The sequence below is a fragment of the Scardinius erythrophthalmus genome (genome assembly GCF_964197995.2).
Source record: "Scardinius erythrophthalmus genome assembly, chromosome: 14".
NCBI classification, from domain to species: Eukaryota; Metazoa; Chordata; class Actinopteri; order Cypriniformes; family Leuciscidae; genus Scardinius; species Scardinius erythrophthalmus.
In genome coordinates, this window is record NC_138234.1 from 8,897,981 (window position 1) to 8,908,542 (window position 10,562).

General features: G+C 40.4%; 1 protein-coding gene across 1 annotated transcript in view; it reads right to left on the reverse strand.

Annotated features, from left to right (window-relative positions):
• LOC308701956 (uncharacterized protein) overlaps positions 1 to 10,562 on the reverse strand; it is a 52,735-nt gene extending 42,173 nt beyond the window's left edge. The window contains exons 1-2 of the mRNA XM_081384453.1: positions 10,250 to 10,562; positions 10,043 to 10,138 (exon numbers count right to left, since the gene is read on the reverse strand). The gene's annotated coding sequence lies outside the window, so the exon portion shown is untranslated. The remainder of the gene's footprint in view (positions 1 to 10,042; positions 10,139 to 10,249) is intronic.

Sequence of the window (10,562 nt, forward strand, 5' to 3'; positions counted from 1 at the left end):
GCAGTCAGTGGAAAAACACACATCTATTTTACACTATTAAAAGCATCCAACACAATTTACTACCATTTAATAACCATCAATGAAAAGATGATGTTTGCCTACAAAATGGTATAATTATGCTAACCAGCTAAACTCTAAGCCCCTGTTATTAGAGAGTCATAGACGAGCTCTCAAGTATGCAAAACAAGAGTTTACCTCTACAAGAATAGCTCTACTGTTAACAGATGGGGCAATATAAATATATCTCATAGTGGAGCAGCAAATCAATTATAGTTCAAATCTAACTAACTCTTACCAAAAATTCTTTAAATATTTTTGTGTATATTTTTTAATGTTCAGGTCAAAAAAAATTTCATTCACAAATAAGTTCAGGTTAATAAATCCTTCTTCATCACTGACAGACAAGACATTTGTTTGAGACATTAAAGGGATAGTTCACCCAATAAATGGAAATTCTGTCATCATACTCATCCTTGTGTTGTTCCAAACCTGTGTGAATTAATTTCTTATACTGAACTCAAAAGAAGATATTTTAAAGAATATGGGTAATCAAACAGATGAAGGCCCCCATAGGCCTCATAGTATGGGGAAAAAATGATATGGCTGTGTCCGAAATCGCCCCCATACCCTTAAAGGAGAACTCCGGTCAATTTTAACATTGAGCTCATTTTTTGGTCAATTTGGAGTGCTGTCAATACAGAGAACAACGACAAAAATCGGTGTTGCCTACACCATGTTATCCTCTTTTTAAAATTTGCACCCTGTTGACTTCAATAGGGCAAGTTTTAAACCTGCTTTTAGCCTCTTAACATCCTTGATGTGTCATTACAAGTGCCCAGCCAATGTGAGTGATTCCTTCAGAATGAACACGAGTGAATCTGACTGCAGTAGATGTGAAAGATATGGATAAAAATGATAATAATTCAGCCAGCGCTAATACCTGCATTTACATCCTGTTTTCGGTTGAAGTCCAAAGTAGTCGATTGCCGAGTTCACGCGCGTGATCATAGGTAACTAAACCGCGTGAACTCGACAATCGACTACTTTGGACTTCAACCGAAAACAGGAAGTAAATACAGGTATTTGCGCTGGCTTAAATAACATCATTTTTATCCATATCTTTCACATCTACTGCAGTCAGATTCACTCGTGTTCACTCTGAAGGAATCACTCACATGACCTGTAGACTTGTAATGACACATCAAGGATGTTAAAGGTCCCATTCCATGGATTATTTTTATTATTTTATCATGTTTCCAGGGGTGCCCTTATAATGTTAGTATGTTTTTTAGATCAAAATTTGTTATAATTTAGAAATAAAAGGCATATTTCCTAGCCTGATTTCATTCCCTGGTTTGAACACTCTGTTTGAAGGGGCGTGTCTGCTGAGAGACTTCAGCGTAAACGCCCTCTGCTGTGATTGGCTGAAATGCTTGCATATGAAATATCTGGCATTACATGTGGAACTATCTGGAAAACTTTTACTATTACAGCTATTATACGTTTTTACTATTACAGCTAACGGGATTAACGAATCGTGAGAAGTTTTTTAAGTATTTAGATCTATTTCAATCACATAAAAGGTTGAAGTGATGAGCATTGAGCAGATGACAGCCTGTTTATTGCGTGAAAAAAGATCTTATCATTGCAACGCAGTTTCTGCACTCTCACTAATGATTTCACCAATGCAAACATGATGTATATAAATACAGTAAGAGCTTCGTTGTGCAGTGTAACAGCGTCATTGATTTCTTAACGAGTTTTGGCAAGTGTCCAGATAAACTCGCGCTGTGTGATTGACAGCTTGGGCGATTGGAAAGGGATTGTTCTTTGATCGCTTTCTGTATATTAATCACAGTTTAAGTAGGATTATTTTCATCCTACTAAGAGAAACGATGTGAAGTTGATCGCTACTTCCATAGTAAATCACTACTTGCCGCTTGCTGGAATATAGTTGAAATTGCCCCCTTCGTCAGTATGAAACGCTGAGAGAAGCCTGCTTGATATTATCCCAGGTTAGAAAAACAGTCCGTGGTGAAATGGACAGAGCAAACTAACAACTTCGAATTAAACTTTTGCGGTATCCGATTATAGATAAACATCAACCGTCTGTTGACATTTCGCCATTAATACGCCTGTGTTCCTGTGGGCGGAGGTTAGTCTAAACACGGTTCTAGTGACATCATTAAAGAAGGAAGTAGAGGGGTGTAGTCCAATCCAGCCGTTCGTTGTAGTCAACTTCTGTTAAATAAAATATCTCGCTTGGCATTGAACTTTGAGCTTTATAATTTTACAGATATTATTTATACTCTAACAACAACATTACACACTAACTAAAGTTTGAAACATGGGATCACGAAGAACGGGACCTTTAAGAGGCTAAAAGCAGGTTTAAATATCGCCCCATTGAAGTCAACGGGGTGCAAATTTTAAAAAGAGGATAACACGGTGTAGGCAACACCGATTTTTGTCGTTGTTCTCTGTACTGACAGCACTCCAAATTGACAAAAAAATGAGCTCAATGTTAAAATTGACCGGAGTTCTCCTTTAAATAGGACACTTGTCGGAGTTTATTATGAAATGTAAGACAAGAATAATGTTTTCGGACTTGAAAGCATAGATGTTATCTTTTGTTTTGCTGTAAATTAATCACTAAAGCCCCGTTCACACTACAAGCGACGTACACGATACCATTCATTTCAATTTTTTCCGGCGACACGCCCCATCCAGTGACCGTTGGCGACCCGATGGGGCGTGTCCAGCGACGCGACAAAGTTGAGATCTGTTCAACTTTATGCAAATGAAGAGCGACTTTCTGGAGCGACAACCAATAGGAATGAAGTCAGTGGAGCACACGTGATCCGTCACTCTTCAGTGCCGAGTCCGACCGAGGCAAGATGAATGATAAGTTTATTTTAGCAGTCAGAAACTGTCCAATAATATATGATACGTCTCAGTGTATAGTGGTAGTCGCCGTGCTGACTCCGAGCCTGAATGGTTTCGTGAACTCAGAAAGACCAGTATTTGTCCATTGGCTGCAGTCAAATAGCCGCGATAGCAAAGAGCACTCGCTGTTTCTCATTCATCTTTAATATTATGTATTTTATGTACTGATTCCATTTATATTTAGACTTTTCCTTCCAAAATGTTAGCTTGTAGCGGCAAGAAAACTGATTTGTTGTCTACAACATGGAGTAACATCAGTGAATGTCACTCACAAACATTACTAGGCAACCAGTAGTGGGAACACCCACTAGCGACCTCACCGCCAGCCACTGGTGACATGCAGCGACAAAGTCGCTTGTAGTGTGAACGCAGCTTAACACTAAACTGACAATAAAATAAACAACTGGGAGACCGTAGACCACTGTACATTCCATGTATTGAATTAATTAAAAGCCAGTTCAAAGTACCTAAAAATCAGGCCACGAGCTACTGGTAGCTCGCGAGCGACGTGTTGGAGACCCTTGGACTAGGCTATTAAACGGAAAGCACAAACTATGCAAAAGCGGCATCCCTTCAGTCGCACTAAGGGCCCCATCATACTGCCAGGCGCAACGCGAGTGTATTTTTCTAGTTTCAGCCCGATGCAGTTATCATTTTCCCGTCCTGTGCCACGTTGTTTAAATAGCAAATGCATTTGTGCCCATTTGTGTGCCCATGGGTGTGCTGGTCTGAAAACCAGGTGTATTCAGGCGCATTGTTGGCACGTTGCTATTGAGTTGCTATAGTTGAGGCAACTGAAATAGACCAACTGAAAACTGGTCTAAAGTCAACTTTTTTTTCTTTCTTTTTTTTTTTTAAAGAGTGCATTAGTAATGTGCGCCTATATGTGGGTGCACAACACACGTACACTTTGTCCCATAGATGGTCTGCTTGTTGTGCGTTTTAAAGTTGCTCTAAGTGATGTTGGGTGACATCACTTCTCGTTGACGTCCGAAGTATTGTCAAACAAAACGGAGGCTAGCTCGACCCTCCCTCCTCCTCATCCGTGCACTAACCCCCCAAACCACACCCCAAATCCTTCTTGTCGGTTATTGGCTGCAACAGTTTGTTATGTTTCGTGGTGCGGGCGAGCCTAGTTTGTTTTTCTTGCTGTTTGTGGAGCCTGTGGTGTCTACAGAGACCGCGTTTTTTTACAGTGTGTTCAGGGGACAGGCAGCTAGCGGATGGAGTTGTTTGCTGTATGTGACAAAAAATGTTTTGGCCTTAAAAATCGCATGACATCGCTTAGAGCACCTTTAACATCGCGCATGAGCAGATCAGTTTCCTCGCTAGAGAAGCAATGTAAGGCCCTGTCCCAAATGGCACACTTCATATGCACTTTCGGTCTTGTGGACTTACAATGGCTGCCACGTGCGCGTGTCCGTTAAGTCCATGAGACTGTAGGGTGTCCCATTTGTCATTTTAGGCCTCAAGGCCCTTTCACACTGGATGCAATTTTGACGCACAAATAATTTGCGCAATGGTTTTATTCTTGGATCAGCTGTTTGTGTAATGAGTGCTTCCACACCGAAAGCGGATGTGCTGTGGCGAAAAAATGACTTTTATTTTTTTCGCTTCGATGACGATTTTTTTTTACTTTTGCGGCGACAGAAAAGGCTTCAGCCAATCACATACTACAAGGACAACGATTTGAAAGACAATGTGTGGCGTAGTATTGCCAAACAACTCGGTTATCACGACTGTGAGTATGTTGTGTGATAGTTTTAGTTGTTGTATAGTCCTGTGCTGTGTAGGCTAGCGCTAAGCGCTTTTCACAATACAGATTGTATCAAAGCAGCTTCACAGTATTAAATTAAAATAAAATAATACAACAAGGTTTGTTTCTAGTGGAATTTATTGATTGATAAAATAAAATTAAATATCCCCAAAATATCCCCAACTGAGCAAGCCAAAGGCAACAAAAAGGTAATGTGTAGTGACATTACAAAACGCACTGTTTAGTTGAAGACGCAAAAAAACTGTGCACATAAGCATACTCCCCTTCAGACTCTCTGTTCTTTAAGATTGGTTGCAACTAAAACCTTCTTTTCTGTCTTTTAAAGAAAATGAAAAGCTCGTCTTCACTGGATGATGATGATGATGATGAAGTGTCCATGTTTTCTCAGCTGTCGGAGCGAAGGTTTTGGAATGTTGAAGCTCTTTGAACGTCACAGACGTCGCAAATTCGCGTCGCGGCTGATTTGAATGGTTTTGACGCGAACTATTCACACAAACTATTCGCTTTTTCGTTTCGCTTTTTCGTTACACATCCGGTGTGAAAGGGCCTTCAGAAGGGTGCTCGCGAGCGCCCCCTTTGCGGTCGATATGCACCCTCGATGTGCACTTTTGCCGAGCCCGCACTGATGTAGCCTGGTTAAAACCAGACCCTTCTCAGTTGAAACTGAGTGTAGGGTCTGGCGAAGCTATGTAGACAAATCATTTCCAAAGGGGCGTCACCAACCGACGTAGCTCAAATTCCTCTGGGCGCAATTGGATAGTCTTAAAACCAATCAGATCGATGAAGGAGATGACGTATGCTTGAGTGTTGTTCTTTGCTCCGATTTTAACGAAAACGGTAAGTTTAAATCGCTCAAAACAGACGCGATAACTGATTCGAACGAGTGATGTTCCACGGCGGCATCCATCTTTATAATGAAATCTCCTTCAGCGTCGCTTCGCTGTCGTCATCATGTAAATTCCTCCCCAAACGTTTCTGATTGGTGCCGCGATTTCGGCGGCACAGAAATGAGTTTGAATGGGCTCTTTTCTCCACTATCCTGGAGAGAGAATTAAAATTTGCCGGAAGTAGTCTGGGTTTTCCCAGGCTAGCACTGATGCGGACTCCGCAGCAGACTTCTTCCCGACAATCAAAGCGGCATTACGTCACGACAGTGCGGATTCGTAGGAAGACCACAAGTGCTTAGGGTGCCATTTGGGACTAGCCTGGCTCCGCCCTCCTACGTACTTCCGCTCAATTTCATTTTCCTTCAGTACTACGTCTGGGACTGCTGTATATTCTTAGGTTTCCAGAAATCAATTTTTTGTAGGACCAATCAGCGAACAGAGGGAGTGGCTGTGAACGATGACGTTGATGTAGTGCGTCAGTTTGAGTTGGAGTAATGGCAGCGGAGAAAGATGTGAGAAAATCTATTCGGTCCGTTGTTGCAAAACTGCCGAATATACAGAAGTTAAAGCCGGAGCAAGAACAATGTTTGCTAAGTTTTATTGGTGGCCATAATGTTGTGGCCCTCCTCCCCACGGGGTTCGGGAAAAGTTTGATTTTCCAGCTCACTCAGCACTAGAAGTGCCAGAAGAATTCCATAACTACTAGAACTGCCGCAAGCGGTCATTTTGATCGCTATTCAAAACTCTATCTTTAATGATAAATCCCCAATTGAGAGATTAATGCATTTATTGTATTAGGATGTCTTTTAAAAACAAAACAACACCAAACTGTACATTTAAACAAGTTTAATTATAATTTATAAATAAATAATATTCGTAGATGCCCTGAACAAAATGACGGAGATGTTTTCATGTTTCCACTGTTCAATCGCGCCCGCGCCCGCCGACACACACACCATATTCCAGCATTGCAGCCTGTTCATTATAGTGAATAATAATAAAATAGTCAACCTAACATATACAAATTCCACTGCTCTGTTTCTCAGTAGGCTACTAGTAGGCTACAATTCGTACCATTTTATGCGTGTGAAGAGGATGATTTTTTCCGTCGGTATTGGAACGTGAGTGAAGTTCATAGCCTATGATAAAGAATAGTTTAGCATCCAAATACATCGCAAATGTTGAAACATTTTGATTCTAATTAGAGAGTTGCGTGAGCCCAACGCCGCTTACTTTCACTTTCGCTTATAAAGCATTTCATTTTGGCTTTAGTTATTTTTTCATTCTTGTTCTGTTCTGAATGTCATTACATTTAAATGATTTGTTGTTGAATATGTTTAGTGTATTTTTTTACCACATTTTATTCATTGTTGCGTATATTGGTATAATAATACCGCGAAATTCAGTGCGGTCAATATGACCGTTTATGGCCGAAATAGGTAAATATGTTCAATTGTTTTTTTTTGCCTTATGTGTAATTTCCATAGGTAATTTATATGAAAAACATTTTAAATGAAAATACAGACACTTTTAGGAAAAGTCAGGTACCAGCAGGATTGTATTTATTTTTTCATTTTCAAGTTATTGCAGATATAAAATTCAAAACGGTCAAAATGACTGCCATGGCAGTTCTAGTGGTGAATGAGTTAGCTAAGGCGAACGATAGGGATGCAAAGCCGATAGTTGTTGTCGTCTCCCCTCTTGTTGCACTAATGGAGGACCAAGTGAAGGAGGCAGAAAAGTTGTTTCCGTATCGCGCAGTAGCCTGGTGATCACTGTACAGCATTTGCGGCAGATCCGAAACGACCGCAGCGGCGTATTGTTGATGATTAGACCCAGCTTCGACAGTTGACTGAATACATCACTGTCCTTAGTGTCAAATATACATTTTGAATTTGTAAATGTTTCCGGCCGGTTTCGGCGCATGACATACGTCACGACCACACGTTAGCGATTGGCTATGGCAGATCCTGAGTGACTCTGGGCAGATCCAATAGTTTTGAACTTTAACAGAGAACCCGCCTACAAGGAAGTAAACGTTTCTCAATGGAGAGATTCCAGACTCTCTGTACAAATGAAATGTACAAGAGTCTGGTAGAACCAGGCTAATTTGGGACAGGGACTAAATAGCGAATTTGCACTTTTAAAGGGAATGGGAGATGAGACTCTGATTGGTTTATTGCACGTTATGCCCAAAACACACCCATTACTCATTAAGAGAATAGGGACAACCCCTTTTAGACCATGCACCAGGTGCACCAACCATTTGTCCCGTCGTTAAACTAGCAAAAGTGGATTCGGATACTTGCAGTGTGCACTTAGATCGTTAAAATAGGGCCCCCAGTGTCTAAATTCACTCACTCGTTTTCATTCACTATTGCAAGTGGACTAATATAGAGTATAGAGTAGAGCAGGGGTCGGCAACCTAAGGCACGCGTGCCAGTGTTAATCGCTGGCACACAAGCAAATGCGAGAGAAGTGTATGTATTTCATTCAGATAAAGTAGTCTACCTGCACACAGATCTACATTTTGATGTAATAATTCCTCATAGTAAAAAAAAAAAACAAAACAAAAACCTATTTTATTAAAGTAATAACATGTATTTTTTCAGCCTTCATAATATATTTCCAAGACCCTTGTGATGGTACATCGACTTACAATAGGTTGAATAAGAGGTCTGCCAGAGCCGGGCGGGGTCTGTATCGCTTTTACTGGCACTATGTAACTTCGGGGAGCGGGTAGTAACCAGAGCTCAAAAAGAACTACAAAATTCCACTGCTTTACGGCATACGTCACTTCGCCCACCACTTCCTCAAATTCGGCCGTGACAGGCCAACCAGCGCGTTTGTTTTCGTGCGTCCGTTTTCGTCATGGCTGAAGCAGCAGCGAAACGTAAGAAGTCCAAGGTTTTGTCGGAGTAGAGTCGGAAGAGGAAAAGGGAGAGTGATAAACTGAAAGGCAGGACGAGGATCAATATTGGTCGAGCGTTTGCTTGCTGGCGTGAGCTTATGGAGGAGGAGAGTTACCAGACCGATGCTGACTTGGCCGTCATGCTGTTGAACTAGTAAGTAAATTGCTTGCATACTATCTTTAGTTTTTCTAATCTGTTGTCTGCCTGGCTACGTTACGGAAACTATCTGATCCTCCATTTATCTTCATGAATCAGCTAGTAGATGAGCGAATTATCAATCTGGTAGCTAGTAAACACTAACATGCTAGTTTTAGATGGTTAGGATGCTATCGCTATCATTCTCGTTCAGATTTGAGCATTGCAATCGACATGCAAATCGCAAATGTTTGAGTTAAAATGTTTAGTCTACTAAACATGTATAAATTATGAAAGGAGGAAGATTAATAATATTATCATTGCCCAAATGAAAAAAACCTGCATGCTTCATATACAGTAACCGTAAATCATTTTACGACAGCGGTAATGGACAATACCGCTTCCAACCTGTAGGGCGACCGCAGAGGAAAAGTTCCATGTTGTTGCTTTAAGTTAGGACTCGGAGTTATAAATAATATTATATTGTCTATCTAAATCTAAAACAAATTTCAAGAGAAATATTTAAATTTCTGTACTATTTCTGTGTAAGCCATTATGAAAACGTAAAATGTTTGTGTATTTAAATGAGAGAGTGTGTTTGTGTGTGTGTGTGTGTGTGTGTTTGTGTGTGTGTGTGTGTGTAGGCTATGTGTGTGTAGGCTATGTGTGTGTTGTGGCACAGTGATGAACTCGGAAACATAAAAATGGCACTTAATGACAAAAAGGTTGCCAACCGATTCAAACACAGCATATGGAAGTCAATGGGACCAGAAACGGTTTGGTTAACGAGATTCTTCAAAACATCTTCTGTGTTCAGCAGAATAAATAATTTCATACAGGTTTGGAACAACACGAGAGTGAGTAAATGATGACAGCATTTTCATTTTTGGGTGAACTATCCCTTTAATTAATCATTCAAACTGAATCGCGATTCGATTCATACCATTCTGCTGACCAGTTTGGCCAATTCATTGAAAAGAACCGACTCAAAAGAACAATTAATTCACGAATCGGATTGGTTCTAATTCTAAACAGCCGACAGAAAATACCAGACACGTGATTGGCGAACTATAGCCTATTAAATTTATATAGGGCTAAATAGGGCCTAGTTGTTTTTTTAAATGCCCACTTATTTATTGATATCCACTGGATAACGGTCCATAAATCTGCATGAATTGCTCTTAATGGATTTACGTCAGAATCGTTTTAAACGATTTAAGCAAATTATTCTGCACTTCACAACTGAAAATGCATACGTATTCAAACGTAATTCAAGCAGCAATTTAAATCAAATAGCCTACATGTTTGAAGCAGTAGAACAGTCTCGAAAAAAATAAATTCAATCCCAAATGTCTCAAAAAGGCGTTTACCAAACAAAATCTCACCTTGAAGGATCCTGATGGCGTCAAACTCCAGACTTCTGAGGGACTGATGAAGATCTGCACCTTTTCCAGTTTTGAAATCCCTCATTCGTTCCAAGTCTGTGGGAATTTTCCATGTGTCATTAGTACATGTGATCACTTGTAGGCTACTTGCAAATTACGTATGTGCAATATTATTTTTTAGATTCAGTGTTAATTTGCCCAACTCACAAAATTATACTTTTCAACTTCTGCTAAGAAACTTAAATCATATTTACAACTCATGCGGAAGTCCATAACTTTCGTTGCAGAGATGCGAGTACACGTGACGTCTCGCAAACATGGCGGCACACAGCGAGATGTGATGAACACATAAATATTCGCTTTTAAATAAATGAAATTTATCGAAAATTACACTACAGTATATTAAAACCTCTCAGTAAACGTTTTCGGAATCGGAATGGTGTGTGAAACAAGTACGGCTCCTCTCTGAACGGTACACAGACAACACCAGGAACGGCTCGGTTGCTCACACGGGTTTCCT